The sequence below is a fragment of the Oncorhynchus tshawytscha genome, linkage group LG22 (genome assembly GCF_018296145.1).
Source record: "Oncorhynchus tshawytscha isolate Ot180627B linkage group LG22, Otsh_v2.0, whole genome shotgun sequence".
Taxonomy (NCBI): Eukaryota; Metazoa; Chordata; class Actinopteri; order Salmoniformes; family Salmonidae; genus Oncorhynchus; species Oncorhynchus tshawytscha.
In genome coordinates, this window is record NC_056450.1 from 28,344,763 (window position 1) to 28,366,646 (window position 21,884).

Here is a 21,884-nt window from a genome sequence, read left to right on the forward strand (position 1 = left end):
TATACAGTCCAAACACAGAAATCTAACACAACAAACCTAAGTTATGTGACCATTTATCAGATATGGCTGAGCTCCTAAGACAGTGTTGATCATAATTCAGAATATGAATTAGGATGAGCAGAGATCAATGCAGAGGCAATAGAGATAGAGATAGAGAGAGTGAGAGTGAGAGTGAGAGTGAGAGTGAGAGTGAGAGTGAGAGTGAGAGTGAGAGGATGGAGGGTCTCTGGCTGGATAGTGGAACAGCTGGACACATTACTAATACATGACTGATTAGGAGGAGACGGTATCTGCTGCAGATCGCTACCTGCCGTCACCAGAAACATGGCACTGAAAGCAATTCATTTAGGGAGAAAATGGGACATTTTATAGCATGAATGGATGGCGGGTGATAGGGGTAAAGGCCAGGGCAAGGTGCCCCTACAGTAAGTTGGTCTATATGAGAAACAAGATGGGTTTACTGTAGCTAATCCACTTCCAATAAAATCAGTCCCACCACATGACACGTCACGGATCAGGCTCAAACAGGATCTGTCCACCATTAATCCAAAACAACATTCCCTCACCACAACACAGACACCCTGTGGAACGTCCATTACTTGCAATCTAACAGATAGCTACAACAACTTTTCAGAGCTTCTTACACAACACACAAAGCCACATGAGATAACTAAAGCCATGAAAGCACAAGGACATAACTAATCTCCCTCGCTGTGCTTTGAGGAGTGAGCCAGTGAGTCAGACTGCATGAGGTAGTGTGGTGTGTTGTTTATCTCGCTCTAAGATGGACGCTGCTGATTCCTCTAGGGTTCTAGGTAAAGCTGGTGCTGATGTAGCTGCTAGCTCGTGGCCTGGCCCGAGCAGGCAGACAGTGCATCAGTTACATCACAACTGTATGGAGTAGAGAGAGTGAGGGAGAGAAGGCCTCATGGGAGACCTGGAGAGTGTGTGTGTGAGTTCGATGTAACACACTCTCACTACGCCGAGTGGTTTGTCATCACGCACTCCTCTAATCTGCCCCGGCAACACATTAAGGGGGTGGAGGAATTTGGAGGGAGGCAGGCAGGCAAATTTGATCTTTCACTTTTTTTCTCACTGGTTTGTGTTCAGTTCTGCGTTCTAGAGAGAGAAAAAACAGAGGCTTGTCTATCAGTCACAGCCAATCAGAGATAACATGCATTATGTGCCATTAGTTCACTGATAATGAATATGAGCACATAGCCAATATGAGTGACACATCATCTGCATCGCATGAATGACAGCTTTGGCCAGGAGCATCATTATTACCACTCTTGTTACATACTGTAAAGTTCAAGGAGGTTCAGTCAATAATCACCATGACATTTAGTTTTGCCATGGCTTAAGAAAAAGTTTATCAGACAAATATCACGAGAGGATGAATGCTGCCACATCTCATTGTCTGTAGAAGAAGGTAATCACTCAATTTTAATGAAATGGTGGTAGTATGCTTTCTACTGCGTCCAAAACTCCAAATGACTTCATCTTGAGAGAGAGAGAGAATTAGAAATAGAGATGCTGTAAATGGAGAGAGATTAATCGAGAGGTATAGATTTTGGCTCTTTAATCTATAGCAAAGAACAAGCAACAAAAACATATACAAATCTTAGAATCAACTATTAAAGTCTACCAGAACCCACTGGATTCTCCAATTACATTGAATGAACTACATGACAAAATACAGACCTTCCAACCCAAGAAGGTCTGTGGGGTTGACGGTAACCTAAATGAAATGATAAAATATACAGACCACAAATTCCAATTGGCTATACTTAAACTCTTTAACATCATCCTCAGCTCTGGCATCTTCCGCAATATTTGGAACCAAGGACTGATCACCCCAAATCACAAAAGTGGAGACAAATTTGACAGCAATAACTACAGTGGGATATGTTCAACAGTAACCCTGGGAAAATCCTCTGCATTATCATTAACATCGTACATTTCCTAAGCGAAAACAATGTACTTAGCAAATGTCAAATTGGCTTTTTACCAAATTACCATACAATAGACCAGGTATTCACCCTGCACACTCTAATTGACAAACAAACAAACCAAAACAAAAGCATATCATGCTATGTTGATTTAAAAAAAGCTTTTGACTCAGTTAGGCATGAGGGTCTGCTATACAAATTGATGGAAAGTGGTGTCGGGGGAAAAACATACGACATTATAAAATCCATGTACACAAACAACAAGTGTGCGGTTAAAATTGGCAAAAAACACACATTTCTTTCTACTGGGCCGGGGGGTGAGACAGGGATGCAGCTTAAGCTCCACCCTCTTCAACATATATATCAACGAATTGGCGAGGGCACTAGAACAGTCTGCAGCACCCGGCCTCACCCTACTAGAATCTGAAGTCAAATGTTTCTGTTTGCTGATGATCTGGTGCTTCTGTCACCAACCTAGGATGGCCTACAGCAGCACCTTTATCTTCTGCACAGATTCTGTCAGACTTGGGCCCTGACAGTAAATCTCAGTAAGACAAAAAGAGTATTCCAAAAAAGGTCCAGTTACCAGGACCACAAATACAAATTCCATCTAGACACCATTGCCCTAGAGCCCATAAAAAACTATACATACCTCGGCCTAAACTTCAGCGCCACTGGTAACTTCCACAAAGCTGTGAATGATCTGAGAGACAAGGCAAGAAGGGCCTTCTACGCCATCAAAAGGAACATAAAATTCGACATACCAATTAGGATCTGGCAAAAAATGCTTGAATTAGTTATAGACTCCATTACCCTTTATGGTTGTGAGGTCTTGGATCCGCTCACCAACCAATAATTTACAAAACAGGATGAACACCAAATTGAGTCTGCATGCAGAATTCTGAAAAAATATCCTCTGTGTACAACATAAAACACCAAATAATAGACATATTGGAAATAATACCTGACCTAGAACGCTATTTGACCCTGAACAGAGAGTACACATGGGCAAAATAACTGACTACTGTGACTGACTCAGAATGAAGGAAATATTTGACTATGTATAGACTCAGCCTTGCTACTGAGAAAGGCAGACGAAGGCAGACCTAGCTCTCAAGAGGACAGGCTATATGCACACTGTCCACAAAATGAGGTGGAAACTGAGCCGCACTTACTAACCTCCTGCCAAATGTATGACCATATTAGAGACACATATTTCCCTCAGATTACACAGACCTACAAAGCATTAAAAAAAATCTAATTTTGATGAAATCCCATATCTATTGGGTGAAATACCACAGTGTGCCATCACAGCAACAATATGTGTGACCTGTTGCCACAAGAAAATTGCAACCAGTGAAGAACAAACATCATTGTAAATTTAACCTATATTTATATTTATTTATTTTCCCTTTTGTACTTTAACTATTTGCACATTATGACAACACTGTATATATACGTAATAAGACGTTTGAAATGTTTCTTTTGTGAGTGTAATATTTACTGTAAATGTGTTATTGTTTATCTATTTCACTTGCTTTGGCAATGTAAACGTATGTTTCCCATGCCAATAAAGCCCCTTAAATTGAAATTGAATTGATTTGAGATTGATAGAGAGAGAGAGAGAGAGAGAGAGAGAGAGAGAGAGAGAGAGAGAGAAAGAGTTATAGTGATCTGTCAAATCATTGCTGAAATAAATGTATTTTTTTTGCATGTGTCATGCTTCACCTCCCTCCGTCCTCATGTGGATCTGACAGTCTCTGTGTGAGTGTGCATGAGAGAAAGAAGGAGAGTGTGAGGGAGGGAGGGAGGGAGGGAGGAGGAAGGAAGGAAGGAAGGAAGGAAGGAAGGAAGGAAGGAAGGAAGGAAGGAAGGAAGGAAGGAAGGAAGGAAGGAAGGAAGGAAGGAAGGAAGGAGTAAGAGAGAAAGAGCCTCTTCTTTATGTAAAAACGAACATGAGAAGAAGTGCTCGTCTGAAGCACTGAACACCTAACCAAGGGTCCACTACTTCTTCACTGACAGTTCTCCACCAATCATATGCCGCTGTTGTGCGTTCCCCATGTCACACTGCCGTTATAATAAAACACATGACATGTTTCTCTTAAATATCACATTTACATACGTATTCAGATCCTTTACTTAGTACTTTGATGAAGCACCTTTTGGCAGCGATTATCGCATCGAGTCTTCATGGGTATGACGCTACAAGCTTAGCACATCTGTATTTGGGGAGTTTCTCCCATTCTTCTCTGCAGATCCTCTCAAGCTCTGTCATGTTGGATGGGAAGCATTGCTGTACAGCTATTTTCAGGTCTCTCCAGAGATGTTCGATTGAGTTCAAGTCCAGGCTCTGGCTGGGCCACTCAAAACATTCAGAGACTTGTTCCCGAAGCCACTCCTGTGCTGTATTTGCTGTGTGCTTAGGGTCGTTGTCTTGTTGGAAGGTGAACCTTTGCCACAGTCTGAGGTCCTGAGTACTCTGGAGCAGGTTTTCATCAAGGATCTCTCTGTACTATTCTCTGTTCATCTTTCCCCTGATAATGACTAGTCTCCCAGTCCCTGCCACTGAAAAACATCCCCAGAGCATGATACTGCCACCACCATAGGGATGGTGCCTCGTTTCCTTCAGGCGTGATGTTTGGCATTTAGGCCAAAAAGTTCAATCTTGGTTTCATCAGACCAGAGAATCTTGTTTCTCATGGCCTGAGAGTCTTTAAGTGCCTTTTGGCAAACTCCAAGCGGGCTGTCATGTGCCTTTTACTGAGGAGTAGACTCCAATCAAGTTGTAGAAACATCTCAAGGATGATCAATGAAAACATGGTGCAATGAAAACATGGTGCACTGTCTTCAAACTCCCTGTCATAAATGAGCCAAGGCGCAGCGTGCATGTAATTCCACATCTTTAATAAAAGTGAAACCTTCACAAAAAAACAGGTAAACAGACACTGAACTTGACGCAACCGTGTCGCACACAAACACTCACAGAAAATAAATAATAATAACATTAGGTGGGAAAAAGGCTGAAAAAGTATGATTCCCAATTAGAGACAACGATAGACAGCTGCCTCTGATTGGGAACCACACTCGGCCAAAAACAAAGAAATAGAAAACATAGAATGCCCACCCAAATCACACCCTGACCTAACCAAATAGAGAAATAAAACGGCTCTCTAAGGTCAGGGCGTGACAGTACCCCCCCAAAGGTGCGGACTCCAGCCGCAAAACCTGACTCTATAGGGGAGGGTCCGGGTGGGCATCTATCCTCGGTGGCGGCTCCGGTTCGTGACGTAGCCACCACTCCGCATGCTGATCCCTCCGTGGAACTGTGGAACCGGACCGTGGATCGTTGCCGGAAGAACCGGACCGTGGATCATCGCCGGAGGCTCTGGATTGGGAACCCCCGCTGGAGGCTCTGGCTTGCAGACCGCCGCTGGAGACTCCGGCCTGCAGACCGCCACTGGAGACTCCGGACTGCGGACCGTCGCTGCAGGCTCCGGACTGGGGAACGTCGCTGCGGGCTCCGGACTGGGGACTGTTGCTGCAGGCTGCGGACCGGACTGGGGACCGTCGCTGGAGGCTCCGGACCGGACTGGGGACCGTCGCTGGAGGCTCCGGACCGGACTGGGGACCGTCACTGGAGGCTCCGGACCGGACTGGGGACCGTCGCTGGAGGCTCTGGACTGTGGACCATTGTTGGAGGCTCTGGACTGGGGACCATCGCTGGAGGCTCCGGACTAGGGACCGTCGTTGGAGGGACCGGACTGGGGACCGTCGCTGGAGGCTCCGGACTGGGGTCCGTCACTAGAGGCTCCGTACCCTGGATTTTTACTGCAGGCTCCGGCCATGGATCATCACTGGAGGCTTCGTGCCATGGATTATTACTGGAGGCTCCGGGCCATGGATTATCACTGGAGGCTCTGGGCCATGGATTATGACTGGAGGCTTCGTGCCATGGATCATCACTACAGGCTCCGGGCCATGGATCATCAATGGAGGCTTCGTGCCCTGGATATATCACTAGAGGCTTCGTACGTGGATCCGGAACAGGTCTCACCGGACTGAGGATACGTACTGGAAGCCTGGTGCGTGGAGCTGCCACAGAGCTTACCAGGCTGGGGAGACATACTGGAGGCCTGGTACGTGGAACCGGAACAGGTCTCACTGGACTGGGGAGATGCACTGAAAGCCTGGTGTGTGGAGCAGGCACCGGATACACTGGGCCGTGGAGGCGCACTGGAGGTCTCGAGCGTAGAGCTGGCACAACCCGTCCTGGCTGGATGCCCACTTCCGCCCGGCAAATGCGGGGCACTGGCACAGAGCGCACTGGCCTGTGAATGCTCACTGGAGACACAGTGCGCATCACCGCATAACACGGTGCCTGACCGGTCACATGCTCCTCACAGTAAGCACAGGGAGTTGGCTCAGGTCTAAACCCTAACTACGCCAATCTCCCAGTGTGCCCCCCAAAACATTTTTTTTGGAGCTGCCTCTCGGGCTTCTGTTGTTGACCTAACTTCGCTGCCTCCGCCTGCTTCCATGACAAGATTTTGTCCCCTGCCATAATCTCCTCCCCGGTCCAGCTCGTCCTCCAAGTTGGTGCACGCTAATGAGTCTTTTTGTGGTGGGTGATTCTGTCACGTTCACTGTCTTCAAACTCCCTGTCATAAATGAGCCAAGGCGCAGCGTGCATGTAATTCAACATCTTTAATAAAAGTGAAACATTCACAAAACAACAGGTAAACAGAAACCGAATGTGACGCAACCATGGCGCACACAAACATTCACAGAAAATAAATAATTACCCACAACATTAGGTGGGAAAAAGGCTGCCTAAGCATGATTCCCAATCAGAGACAACGATAGACAGCTGCCTCTTATTGGGAACCACACTCGGCCAAAAACGAAGAAATAGAAAACATAGAATGCCCACCCAAATCACACCCTGACCTAACCAAATAGAGAAATAGAACAGCTCTCTAAGGTCAAGGCATGACAGCACCTGAGCTCAATTTCGAGTCTCACAGCAATGGGTCTGTTTTTGCTTCATCATTATAGGGTATAAATGAATTTAATCCACTTTAGAATAAGGCTGTAACATAAGAAAAAGTCAGAATACTTACCTAATGCACTGTATCTATACTATACACATCCTTCATCTGTGAAGGTTATGAGCAAAAACTCTGTAATGATCATCTCTAAACACTGATCAGTATCTCTTTTCTCATCTCATGTTCAACAATGAGAAACAAAATGGTGATTGATTCTATTTGCAGCCACAAAAATATCAGCAGTTGCATAACTTGCCCACATAGTCCATTATGTCCTAGAATGCGAGAAATGATGGTGTTGTTTTTTCTTGTTATTTTTTTTAAATAAAAGCAACTCAAAATATATAATAGCAAAAACTATCAAAGAGTATACAAACATTATAAACAGTCTGGGGGACATTAGCTATTCGCTGTCCCAACATCGGGAAACAAAGGGAAACCCAGCCGCGAGCTTCCAAGTGACGCAAGCCTACCAGACGAGCTAAATGTCTTTTATGCTTGCTTCGAGGCAAGCAACACAGAAGCATGCATGAGAGCACCAGCTGTTCTGGACGACTGTGTGATCACGCTGTCAGTAGCAGATGTGAGCAAGACCTTTAAACAGGTCAAAATCCACAAGCCAGACGGATTACTAGGACGTGTACTCAGGATCATGCGCAAAGCAACTGGCAAGTGTCTTTACAGACATTTTCAACCTCTCCCTGAGAGAAATACAAGTTTCAAGCAGACCACCATAGTTCCTGTGCCTAAGAAAGGGAAGGTAACCTGCCTAAATGACTACCGCCCTGTAGCACTCACGTCATTAGCCATGAAGTGATTTGAAAGGCTGGTCATGGCTCACATCAACACCATCATCCCGGAAACCCTAGACTCACTCCAATTCGCATACCGCCCCAACAGATCCATAGATGACGCAATCTCAATCACACTCTCCACTCTGCCCTTTCCCACATGGACAAAAGGAACACCTATGTAAGAATGGTGTTCATTGACACAGCTCAGCGTTCAACACCATAGTTGCCCAAATAGCTCAAACCTAAGCAAGGACACTGGGACTAAACACCCCCCTCTGCAACTGGATTCTAGACTTCCTGACGGGCCTCCCCCAGGTGGTAAGGGTAGGAAACATCACATCTGTCACGCTGATAGTCAACACGGGGGCCCCTCCGGGGTTGGTGCTCGGTCCCCTCCTGTAATCCCTGTTCACCCACGACTGCACAGCCAAGCATGACTCCAATACCATCATTAAGTTTGCTAACGCCACAACAGTTGTAGGCTTGATCACCGACAACGATGAGTCAGCCTATGGGGTCCCAGGACAAAAAGCTCTCCCTCAACAAAGAAGCTGAACGTGGACTACAGGAAAAGGAGGGCCAAACATGCCCCCAATCACATCTACAGGGCTGTAGTGGAGCATGTCGAGAGTTTCAAGTTCCTTGGTGTCCACATCACCAACAAACTATCATGGTCCAAACACACCAAGACAATCGTGAAAAGGGCACGACAACACCTTTTCCCCCCCAGGAGACTAAAAAGATTTGGCATGGGTACCCAGATCCTCAAAACGTTCTACAGCTTTACCATTGAGAGTATCCTGATCAGTTGCATCACTGCCTGGTATGGCAACTGCTTGGCATCCAATTGTAAGGAGCTACTGAGGGTAGTGTGCACATCCCAGTACATCACATCACCAAGCTTCCTGCCGTCTATTATTCAGACCCCTCCATTTTTACCACATGTTGTTTTATGAAGAAAAAAAACTCATCTACACACAATACCCCAAATGATAAAGCGAAAACAGGTTTTTAGAAATTTGGGCAAATTTATAAAAACAAAAAACAGAAATACCTTATTTACATAAGTATTCAGACCCTTTGCTTTCAGACTCAAAATTGAGCTCAGGTGCATCCTGTTTCCAATGATCATCCTTGAGATGTTTCCACAACTTGATTGGAGTCCACCTGTTCTTGATTGGAGTCCACCTGGTAAATTACATTTATTGGGCATGATTTGGAAATGCACACACCCGTCTATATAAGGTCCCACAGTTGACAGTACATGTCAGAGCAAAAACCAAGCAATGATGTCAAAGGAACTGTCCGTAGAGCTCTGAGACATGATTTTATCGAGGCACAGATATGGGGAAGGGTGCCAAAACATTTCTGCAGCATTGATGGTCCCCGAGAAACACAGTGGCCTCCATCATTCTTAAATGGAAGAAGTTTGGAACCACCAAGACTCTTCCTAGAGTTTGCTGCCCGGCCAAACCGAGCAATCGGGAGAGAAGTGCCTTGGTCAGGGAGGTGACCAAGAACCTGATAGATCTCCAGAGTTCCACTGTGGAGATGAGAGAACTTTCCAGAAGGACAACCATCTCTTCAGCACTCCACCAATCAGGCCTTTATGATTGAGTGGCCAGACGGAAGCCACTTCTCAATAAAAGGCACATGACAGTCCGCTTGGAGTTTGGTCTGATCTGGTCTGATGAAACCAAGATTGAACTATTTTGCCTGAATGCCAAGAATCACCTCTGGAGAAAACCTGGCACCATCTGCTGTATACCACCCCTACAATGTCACAACACAACTGATTGGCTCAAACACATTAAGAAGGAAAGAAATTCCACAAATTAACAAGGCACACCTGTTAATTGAAATGCATTCCAGGTGACTACTTCATGATGCTGGTTGAGAGAATGCCAAGAGTATGCTGTCATCAAGGCAAAAGGTGGCTACTTTGAAGAATCTAAAATCTAAAATATATTTTGATTTGTTTAACACTTGTTTGGTTACTACATGATTCCATATGTGTTATTTGTTATTTAATAGTTTTGATGTATTCACTACTATTCTACAATGTAGGAAATAGTAATATAAAGAAAAACCCTTGAATGAGTAGGTGTGTCCAAACTTTTGACTGGTACTGTATATACTGTATTTCATTTCCCTGACACCTTCACAGTTCACATTTCATTTATGCCAGAGAGGCTTGTTGAGCGAGCAGGGACAGAGCTGGATGCGGGATATAGCATCCTAAAGCCAGTGTCACATGAATACTGACTATAACAGACTGAGAATGCTGGACCCTAGCAGCCTAACTGTTGAGGCCAGGATGGACTGGGCTCTTCAGGGAGCTGTGTGACCTGTACAGTACTGTCTGGCTGGATTAAACACACAGCCTCTAGGTATGTCTGGGTGACAGATATGTGTGTGTGTGTGTGTGTGCTTGAATTGGTTCCTCATGTACGAGTGATTTAAATCCCATCTAGGACTGGTGTGTCCTTCCTTTGCAATACTGTAAAACATCAAACACATTTATAATATGCCCTTGGGCCATTGGGAAAGTTGTGGCAGACAAATGTATAAATTACCAAAGTGCTTAAAGGTCAATTATTGAAAAATTGAAAATCCGGATTCATTGAGTAAGTCTGCTAATGTATAATAGAGGAATAATCAGAGTTGGGGGAAATACTGTAAATGTAGAATTTATGTTGAAAAGTGCTCTTCTCTAATGACATAACTCAGCAGTGTATGGATTAAACCTTCATAAATATTAATTTGGCTGATAAGGCCCACTTTCAATGGTAACTGAGAAGGCCATTTTCTATTGTGTGTAGAGTGGATTGGTTTATTGGTTCTATCCCATTTAGACACTTTATTTGTCTAAACTACCCAACAAAAATACATGAACAAAATAATATGTCAATCTGCTGTGGGACAACAGACAGATGCTACCTAACACCATCCCACTCACTTACTTCCTGTATCACCGCCTGGTATGGCAACTACACTGCCCTCAAACACAAGGGTCTACAGAGGGTGGTGCAGAGGGCCTAATACGTCACTGGGGGAATGCTCTTTGCCTTCCAGAACATTCAGTCTCACGTAAGAATTAGACATTCATCCATGTTTCAAAATGTCAAGTTTCGAAGTTGTTCCAAATGGGACATTTCGAAGGGTTGATGGTTAAGTTTAGGTATTAACTCTGAATTTTAAAGGTTAGGGTTAAGTTCAGGCATTAACTCCAAATTCTTAGCGTTAAGTTTAGACATGTACTCTGAATGGTTAACCTTTTCACACTTATCAACAAACTGGTGTGATCATTCTACAGTGGTTCCTGCAGCATACGCTTAAACTGGTGTGATTAGAACGCTTATTTAGAACGTCCAGTTTCGATTGATGCAACAGTCAGCATTTGAGCTAGCCTCATTGGTTTTTCACAGAAACATTTTGCGCAAACACAGTCCTTACAAAGTTATGTCCTGAATGTGTCCAGTTTAATTGGGATGCAATAATCAGACATTTACAGAAGTAACGACATCATACACAATCATCCAAACTGGAAAATGTACATTAGTCCTAGTGCTAACTGAGGAAAGACTGACATAACACAAGAAGTCATATTTCGAAAACAGATACCACAATATGAATAAGCTAATAGCAATTACTATTTCTAATTCATCACATTACAGGTGAGCTCAACATTGATCGAAATAATTAAATAAAACACTTTCTAGAAATCGAAAGTAATCATAGGATGGGAAGTTTGTGCGCGTCAACCAAAGATAATAAGAGGAGACAAGAGGAGTAAGGTCTGTTTGCAGTATGCATGTTGAAGGGGGTGTGTCATCTATGATCATTCACTTCCCTTCATTCACCTCCGGAAGTTTACTCGGAAGATGAGTGAACCATTCCTTCACCTTATTTGATTTTTTCATTCCTTTATCTCTTTATAATATATTTGGTCTGAGACATTTACGTGACACCCATAATGCATTGTATAATGTCAAAAAACATGGCGCCACACATAGCTGGCAAATATCTTAGCATTAGCTCATTATAATCAGTACAACCTTCAAAAAAGTATTTTACACAACTCATAGGTGTGTATTACAATCTATGCAATAATCGGACTGCATTATTTGTGACCAGTACTTGAAAACGTGAATAAAACGGTAAATACATTATGCTCCGTACATACATACTTACATACCGTATGCTACAGTAGAAACGACAACACGGCATTCAGAAAATAAAGCACTCACTTTTTGGGCTCCTGGGCGCAGCGGTCTAAGGCACTGCATCTGAGTTTGACTTCCGGCGCCGACAGAGATGGCCGCCTCGCTTCGCGTTCCTAGGAAACTATGCAGTTTTTTGTTTTTTTTACGTGTTATTTCTTACACTAGTACCCCAGGTCATCTTAGGTTTCATTACATACAGCCGAGAAGAACTACTGAATATAAGATCAGCGTCAACTCACCATCAGTACAACCAAGAATATGTTTTTCGCGATGCGGATCCTGTGTTCTGCCTTACAACCAGTGTAACCGAGTGGATCACATGCAGCGACCAAAAAAAAAACGACTCAGAAAAAGAGGGAAACGAAGCGGTCTTCTGGTCAGACTCCGGAGACGGGCACATCGTGCACCACTCCCTAGCATTCTTCTTGCCAATGTCCAGTCTCTTGACAACAAGGTTGATGAAATCCGAGCAAGGGTAGCATTCCAGAGGGACATCAGAGACTGTAACGTTCTCTGCTTCACGGAAACATGGCTAACTGGAGAGACGCAATCCGAAGCGGTGCAGCCAGCGGGTTTCTCCACGCATCGCACCGACAGAAACAAACATCTTTCTGGTAAGAAGACGGGCGGGGGCGTATGCCTTATGGCCAACGTGACATGGTGTGATGAAAGAAACATACAGGAACTCAAATCCTTCTGTTCACCTGATTTAGAATTCCTCACAATCAAATGTAGACCGCATTATCTACCAAGAGAATTCTCTTCGATTATAATCACAGCCGTATATATCCCCCCCAAGCAGACACATCGATGGCTCTGAACGAACTTTATTTAACTCTCTGCAAACTGGAAACGATTTATCCGGAGGCTGCATTCATTGTAGCTGGGGATTTTAACAAGGCTAATCTGAAAACAAGACTCCCTAAATTTTATCAGCATATCGATTGTGCAACCAGGGGTGGAAAGACCCTGGATCATTGTTACTCTAACTTCCGCGACGCATATAAGGCCCTGCCCCGCCCCCCTTTCGGAAAAGCTGACCACGACTCCATTTTGTTGATCCCTGCCTACAGACAGAAACTAAAACAAGAAGCTCCCACGCTGAGGTCTGTCCAACGCTGGTCCGACCAAGCTGACTCCACACTCCAAGACTGCTTCCATCACGTGGACTGGGAGATGTTTCGTATTGCGTCAGACAACAACATTGACGAATACGCTGATTCGGTGTGCGAGTTCATTAGAACGTGCGTTGAAGATGTCGTTCCCATAGCAACGATTAAAACATTCCCTAACCAGAAACCGTGGATTGATGGCAGCATTCGTGTGAAACTGAAGGCACGAACCACTGCTTTTAATCAGGGCAAGGTGTCTGGTAACATGACTGAATACAAACAGTGCAGCTATTCCCTCCGCAAGGCTATCAAACAAGCTAAGCGCCAGTACAGAGACAAAGTAGAATCTCAATTCAACGGCTCAGACACAAGAGGCATGTGGCAGGGTCTACAGTCAATCACGGACTACAGGAAGAAACCCAGCCCAGTCACGGACCAGGATGTCTTGCTCCCAGGCAGACTAAATAACTTTTTTGCCCGCTTTGAGGACAATACAGTGCCAATGACACGGCCTGCAACGGAAACATGCGGTCTCTCCTTCACTGCAGCTGAAGTGAGTAAGACATTTAAACGTGTTAACCCTCGCAAGGCTGCAGGCCCAGACGGCATCCCCAGCCGCGCCCTCAGAGCATGCGCAGACCAGCTGGCCGGTGTGTTTACGGACATATTCAATCAATCCCTATACCAGTCTGCTGTTCCCACATGCTTCAAGAGGGCCACCATTGTTCCTGTTCCCAAGAAAGCTAAGGTAACTGAGCTAAACGACTACCGCCCCGTAGCACTCACATCCGTCATCATGAAGTGCTTTGAGAGACTAGTCAAGGACCACATCACCTCCACCCTACCTGACACCCTTGACCCACTCCAATTTGCTTACCGCCCAAATAGGTCCACAGACGGTGCAATCTCAACCACACTGCACACTGCCCTAACCCATCTGGACAAGAGGAATACCTATGTGAGAATGCTGTTCATCGACTACAGCTCGGCATTCAACACCATAGTACCCTCCAAGCTCGTCATCAAGCTCGAGACCCTGGGTCTCGACCCCGCCCTGTGCAACTGGGTACTGGACTTCCTGACGGGCCGCCCCCAGGTGGTGAGGGTAGGCAACAACATCTCCTCCCCGCTGATCCTCAACACTGGGGCCCCACAAGGGTGCGTTCTGAGCCCTCTCCTGTACTCCCTGTTCACCCACGACTGCGTGGCCATGCACGCCTCCAACTCAATCATCAAGTTTGCGGACGACACAACAGTGGTAGGCTTGATTACCAACAACGACGAGACGGCCTACAGGGAGGAGGTGAGGGCCCTCGGAGTGTGGTGTCAGGAAAATAACCTCACACTCAACGTCAACAAAACTAAGGAGATGATTGTGGACTTCAGGAAACAGCAGAGGGAACACCCCCATCCACATCGATGGAACAGTAGTGGAGAGGGTAGCAAGTTTTAAGTTCCTCGGCATACACATCACAGACAAACTGAATTGGTCCACTCACACAGACAGCATCGTGAGGAAGGCGCAGCAGCGCCTCTTCAACCTCAGGAGGCTGAAGAAATTTGGCTTGTCACCAAAAGCACTCACAAACTTCTACAGATGCACAATCGAGAGCATCCTGGCGGGCTGTATCACCGCCTGGTATGGCAACTGCACCGCCCTCAACCGTAAGGCTCTCCAGAGGGTAGTGAGGTCTGCACAACGCATCACCGGGGCAAACTACCTGCCCTCCAGGACACCTACACCACCCGATGCTACAGGAAGGCCATAAAGATCATCAAGGACATCAACCACCCGAGCCACTGCCTGTTCACCCCGCTGTCATCCAGAAGGCGAGGTCAGTACAGGTGCATCAAAGCTGGGACCGAGAGACTGAAAAACAGCTTCTATCTCAAGGCCATCAGACTGTTAAACAGCCACCACTAACATTGAGTGGCTACTGCCAACACACTGTCAATGACACTGACTCTACTCCAGCCACTTTAATCATGGGAATTGATGGGAAATGATGTAAATATATCACTAGCCACTTTAAACAATGCTACCTTATATAATGTTACTTACCCTACATTATTCATCTCATATGCATACGTTGATACTGTACTCTATATCATCGACTGCATCCTTATGTAATACATGTATCACTAGCCACTTTAACTATGCCACTTGGTTTACATACTTATCTCATATGTATATACTGTACTCGATATCATCTACTGTATCTTGCCTATGCTGCTCTGTACCATCACTCATTCATATATCCTTATGTACATATTCTTTATCCCCTTACACTGTGTATAAGACAGTAGTTTTTTTGGAATTGTTAGTTAAATTACTTGTTCGTTATTACTGCATTGTCGGAACTAGAAGCACAAGCATTTCGCTACACTCGCATTAACATCTGCTAACCATGTGTATGTGACAAATAAAATTTGATTTGATTTGATTTGAGTGCTAGAGGCGTCACTACAGACCCTGGTTCGATTCCAGGCTGTATCACAAATGGCCAGGTTAGGATTTTGCCTGGGCAGGCTGTCATTGTAAATAAGAATTTGTTCTTAACTGACTTGCCTCGTTAAGTAAAATAAAATACTTACATAGGAATGCAAACATGTCCAAAGTTATTATTTGTAAGAATAATATCAATGCAAAAATGCGAGCACCGGCCAGAAAATGTGCCAGTTCTAGCAAGACTGTTTATATGTCTGCATACTTAGGGAAGGGCTCTCCTCGAAGAGGGAAGGTTGTCCGGCTCAGTAAAGCCTCAAACATACATTCTTTTGCAACACTGAAATGGGCTACTTATTTGTGAATTAATGAGGAGGTGGAACACACCTCAATTCAAACTGTTGTTAGAAAAAACAACTTGTTAGAATTTTTGGGAAAATTGACAAGATGAAACATAGCCGATAGATAATTAGCAGGCAGCGCACGTTAACTGTCCTGTTGCGTAACAATCACATTTTGGAACAGTGAGTGTATTTTGACATCATGTGCATAAAACAACTCACGCTGGGGCAACCGTTATTTGGAACTCACATGTGAAAAGGTTAAGGTAAGGGTTAAGGTTTGGGATAGGCTTAAAACAAACATTTCAAAAACAACATTCCATCGCTGGATTAGAACACGCAACGTTTGACACCAGAGGCAGATGCCCCTAGTGGACGGTTTCCACTTCATCTCCCGACGTCCTCCGACATGGATGGATGTCGAATACTGACTTTTATCACAGGTGACCTGGCTGCATTTACACCAAGCCGTGTCTGAGGAAGGCCAGGAAGATCTTCAAGTATGCCAGTCACCCAAACCATGGACTGCTCATTATGTTATCATCTGGCAAATGGTATCGGAGCATTGGGTCTCGGACCAAGAGGCTCCAAAAAAGCTTCTACCACCAGGCCATTAGACTGTTGAACAACTAACCCAAGTCTACCTGCTCAAACCTGCACCTTAGAGACTACTTGCACATAAAAAAAAAACTGCTCCTAACATGCTGACCAGACCGCTCGTACGCTTGCGTCCGCGTTCTATTTAGTTCTATTTTAGAACCTGGATACGCAGACGCTCGTTGACGCGTGTGAGCAGTGTGTGTGCAATGAATAACATGTATGTGTACATTTATTTTGCACTCGAAGCGGGCGGTTGGCTCAGCATGTTAGCAGCATTCTCCACACATCCAACCCTTACACACACGCACACACACACACACAAACACACACAGCTAACACTGATGTTCTATTATATACTATGTATTTAACTGCATGACCAAGACACTACCCACTTTATGTTTTTAAATACTGTCAAACTTGACATAGCACATTCATTATATATTCTGTATATCCCATTGTTCATTATCTATACTGTATATTCTATTGTTCATTATCTATACTGTATATTCTATAGTGTACATATCAGTTTACCACCTTCTTCTAATTACTTCTTATTTTTGATTGACTTCTGATTATTATCATATTGAAATTAGCACTGCAATGTTAAGGGAGCTAGCACTGCTTGTGGAAAAAGGAAAAAGTACCCAATTCTCATACTTGAGTGCAAGTAAAGATACCTTAGTAGAAAATGACTAGAGTAAAAGTGAAAGACATCCAGTAAAATACTACTTGAGTAAAAGTCTGAAAGTATTTGGTTTCAAATATACAGTTGAAGTCGGAAGTTTACATACACTTAGGTTGGAGTCACTAAAACTCATTTTTCATCCACTCCACAAATTTCTTGATAACAATCTATAGTTTTGGCAAGTCGGTTAGGAAATCTACTTTGTGCATGACACAAGTAATTTTTCCAACAATTGTTTACAGACAGATTATTTCACTTTTAATTCACTGTATCACAATTCCAGTGGGTCAGAAGTTTACATACACTAAGTTGACTGTGCCTTTAAACAGCTTGGAAAATTCCAGAAAATGATATCCTGGCTTTAGAAGCTTCTGATAGTATAATTGGAGGTGTACCTCCATGTATTTCAAGGCCTACCTTCAAACTCAGTGCCTTTTTGCATTACTGGGAATGTACTGAAGGAAATAAAAGCTGAAATAAGTCATTCTCTCTACTAGTATTCTGACATTTGTGGTGATCCTAACTGACCTAAGACAGGGCATTTTAACTAGGATTAAATGTCAGGAATTGAGAAAAACTGAGTTAAAATGTATTTGGCTAAGGTGCATGTGAACTTCCGACTTCAACTGTACTTACTGTCAGAATAATAGTAGAGAGAATTACTTATTTCAGCTTTTATTTCTTTTATCACATTCCCAGTGGGTCAGAAGTTTACATACACTCAATTAGTATTTGGTACCATTGCCTTTAAATTGGTTAACTTGAGTCAAATATTTCGGGTAGACTTCTACAAGCTTCCCACAATAAGTTGGGTGAATTTTGGCCCCTTCTTTCTGACAGTGCTGGAGTAACTGAGTCAGGTTTGTAGGCCTCCTTGCTCTCACACGCTTTTTCAGTTCCGCCTGCAAATTGTCTATAGGATTGAGGTCAGGGATTTGTGATGTCGACTCCAATACCTTGACGTTGTTGTCCTTAAGCCATTTTGCCACAACTTTGGAAGTATGCTTGGGGTCATTTTCAATTTGGAAGACCCATTTGTGACCAAATTTTTACTTCCTGACTGATGTCTTGAGATGTTGCTTCAATATATCCACATAAATTTCCATTTCCTCATGATGCCATCTATTTTGTGATGTGCTCCAGTCCCTCTTGCAGCAAAGCACCCCCACAACATGATGCTGCCACCCCCGTGCTTCACGGTTGGGATGGTGTTCTTCGGCTTGCAAGCATCCCCCTTTTTCCTCCAAACATAACAATGATCATTATGGCCAAACAGTTCTATTTTTGTTTCATCAGACCAGAGGACATTTCTCCAGAAAGTTCAATCTTTGTCCCCATGTGCATATGCAAACCGTAGTCTGGCTTTTTATGGCGGTTTTGGAGCGGTGGCTTCTTCCTTGCTGAGCGGCCTTTCAGGTTATGTCAATATAGGACTCATTTTACTGTGGATATTGATACTTTGTACCTGTTTCCTCCAGCATCTTGACAAGGTCCTTTGCTGTTGTTCTGGGATTGATTTGCACTTTTCACACCAAAGTACGTTCATATCTAGGAGACGGAACTCGTCTCCTTCCTGAGCGGTAAGACGGATGCGTGGTCCCATGGTGTTTATACTTGCGTACTATTGTTTGTACAGATGAATGTGGAACCTTCAGGCGTTTGTAAATGAATCCCAATGATGAACCAGACTTGTGGAGGTCTACCATTTTGTTCTGAGGACTTGGCTGATTTCTTTTGATTTTCTCCCTGATGTCAAGCAAAAAGGCACTGAGTTGGAAGGTAGGCCTTAAAATACATCCACAGGTACACCTCAAATTGACTCAATTAGACTATCAGAAGCTTCTAAAGCCATGACATAATTTTCTGGAATTTCCCATGCCGTTTAAAGGCACAGTCAACTTAGTGTATGTAAACTTCTGACCCACTGGAATTGTGAAACAGTGAATTATAAGTGAAATAATCTGTCTGTAAACAATCGTTGGAAAAATGTACTTGTGTCATGCACAAAGTAGATGTCCTAACCAACTTTCCAAAACTATAGTTTGTTAACAAGAAATTTGTGGAGTGGTTGAATACGAGTTTTAGTGACTCCAACCTAAGTGTATGTACATTTCCGACTTCAACTGTAAGTATCAAAAGTAAATGTAATTTCTAAAATATACTTGAGTATCAAATGTGAAAGTATAAATCATTTCACATTCCTTTTTTTTTCATTTATAGATAGCCAGGGGCACACTCCAAATATCAGACATCATTTATAAACAACGCATTTGTGTTTAATGACTCCGCCAGATCAGAGACAGTAGGGATACCCAGGGATGTTCTCTTGATAAGTGTTATTTTTAAGGTATTTTAACTTAAGTACTTTACTCCACTGCACGCGAGCATTTCACTGCACCTTTCACCTGCTGTTAGCTGTGTACGTAACAAATAAAAATAGATTTGAGGTAGAAGACATTCCAAACTACACAAGGATTGGTTGAAATCCCACTACAGAGAATTGAGAACTGTTATTTGGTCATGGTTTAACAGCAAGTACAGGGCAGCGTTCTCTTGTGACACCTGTTATTCAATATGAATCACTTTCCACGTTCTGAATAATATGAAATGGCAATAAAAAATGTAAGCCTGACAAACAGGTGCAAATGTGACCTTAAAGCAGGCACAGTGCCTACAACTCTCACAAAGGCAGCATAGACAATGCACAATGACTGATCATTAGATAACAAACTGTTGTATTCCTGTTGGGCCTTGCTAGAATGTCACCTCATCCCTGTGACACGGTGCTACAATAAGAAGTAGAACGCTCAGAACATGTTCACAGAGTCACGGTGACTCTGGAGAAGCACACACCAAAGCAGTGGTGACAGTGTGGATCAGAGTGTTAACCCACTGATTCACACATGGTGTTGCTGTAAGTCTCCCTCCCTGTGGACTTACAGCAACAGCCCAAATGTCATCAGCTGGCCCCTTTCTCTCTGAAGCTGAACTCACAGCCATCCCTGATTAATAATGAAGTGATGGAGGGAGGGAGGGAGAGCAAGAGCATACACAAATCCACCCTTCCTAACACCCCTAAGGAACTGATTATTTCACTCTGGGGAAAAAAGAGCGTTCCAGAACACAGTGGTCTCCTCCTCTTCCCTCCTTCCACCTTAACACACTTTTCACTTAGCAAGAAACCAGTGTTCCAGAAGACAGTTATCTCACCCCACTTCCCTCCCCCTCTCTATATGCCAATGGGGCTGGTTTCCATGGAGTAAGGTCAGGCGAATCACCACAGTAACCCCAGTCCAGCTCTCCCTGGCACACTGAGTGAGGGATGAGAGAGAAAATGCAATTACACGATGGCATAGATGGAGGAACCACAAAGGATGTCTGTCATTCTGTTTGTCTGAGTGTGGGTACAAGGAGATACAACCGGAGATAAAGTAATGAGAGGGATAAACTTTACATACTGATATGATGAAATGCAATAGCTTATGCAGTGACAGAAGTTCACACACTGATGGAGGTTGAAACATTGAATATCCTAAGTGCAATAATTTGTGTTGTGGTCATGTCGAGTCCAATTTGAATGAGTTTCAATCAACCCAGCAACCACTCTCTCTGTTTTCCAGCCCACCACCCACCTCTTTCCCATTTTCCATGTGTTAACATGCAGGATACATAGCAGCAGGTCCTTGGTAATATGTGTCTGTCTGTCTGTCTGTCTGTCTGTCTGTCTGTCTGTCTGTCTGTCTGTCTGTCTGTCTGTCTGTCTGTCTGTCTGTCTGTCTGTCTGTCTGTCTGTCTGTCTGTCTGTCTGTCTGTCTGTCTGTCTGTCTGTCTGTCTGTCTGTCTGTCTGTCGCAAGGAGATCACAGAGGATATCCGCACTGCACTGTCCTTGCTAACTTCAGCACCAATCTATCAACACTGAGTAGCCTATAAGTGCCGTTATATCACATTACGCCTAACAAAACTGTCCCTTATTTCTCAAATCTGCACCTTATGACTTGTAAAATATATTTAGACCAAAGAATAACTACTGCATAATGCCTAGAATCAAAGACTATATCAATAATCACCAGAACTACAAAATTCTTAAAATACCTCTAGAAACAATGGATTTAAGTTGAACAACTACATAAGAAACTGTCTGGGACCCTTAAAACTTCTTAAGGTATAGGGGGCAGCATTTTCACTTTTGGATAAATAGCGTGCCCAATTTCAACTTCCTGCTACTCATGCCAGGAATATAAGATATGCATATTATTAGTAGATTTGGTTAGAAAACACTCTGAAGTTTCTAAAACTGTTTGAATCATGTCTGTGAGTATAACATAACTTATGTAGCAGTCAAAACCCAGAGGATTAACCGTTCAGATTTTTTTTGTCTCTGTCTGTTCACTGAGTTCTCATTGGCAAATGATATTTCTTAGGAACCTGTTCTCAGTTCCTACCGCTTCCACTGGATGTCACCAGTCTTTGGAATTTGTTCGAGGTTATTCATTTGTGCAATGAAGAAGTAGGCCATCTAGGAACTGGGTAACACTGTTGAGAGTTGTGCAAGACGTGAAAAGTAGCATGGTTTGTTGTCTTCCTGTATTGAACACAGATAGACCCGTCTACAATTTGATTGATTATTAACGTTTAAAAATACCTAAAGTTGTAATACAAAAGTAGTTTGAAATATTTT

General features: G+C 43.7%; 1 protein-coding gene across 2 annotated transcripts in view; it reads right to left on the reverse strand.

The window, feature by feature from the left end:
- LOC112222261 (prickle-like protein 2) overlaps positions 1-21,884 on the reverse strand; it is a 63,738-nt gene that overhangs the window by 8,395 nt on the left and 33,459 nt on the right. The gene's annotated exons all lie outside the window — the stretch shown is intronic.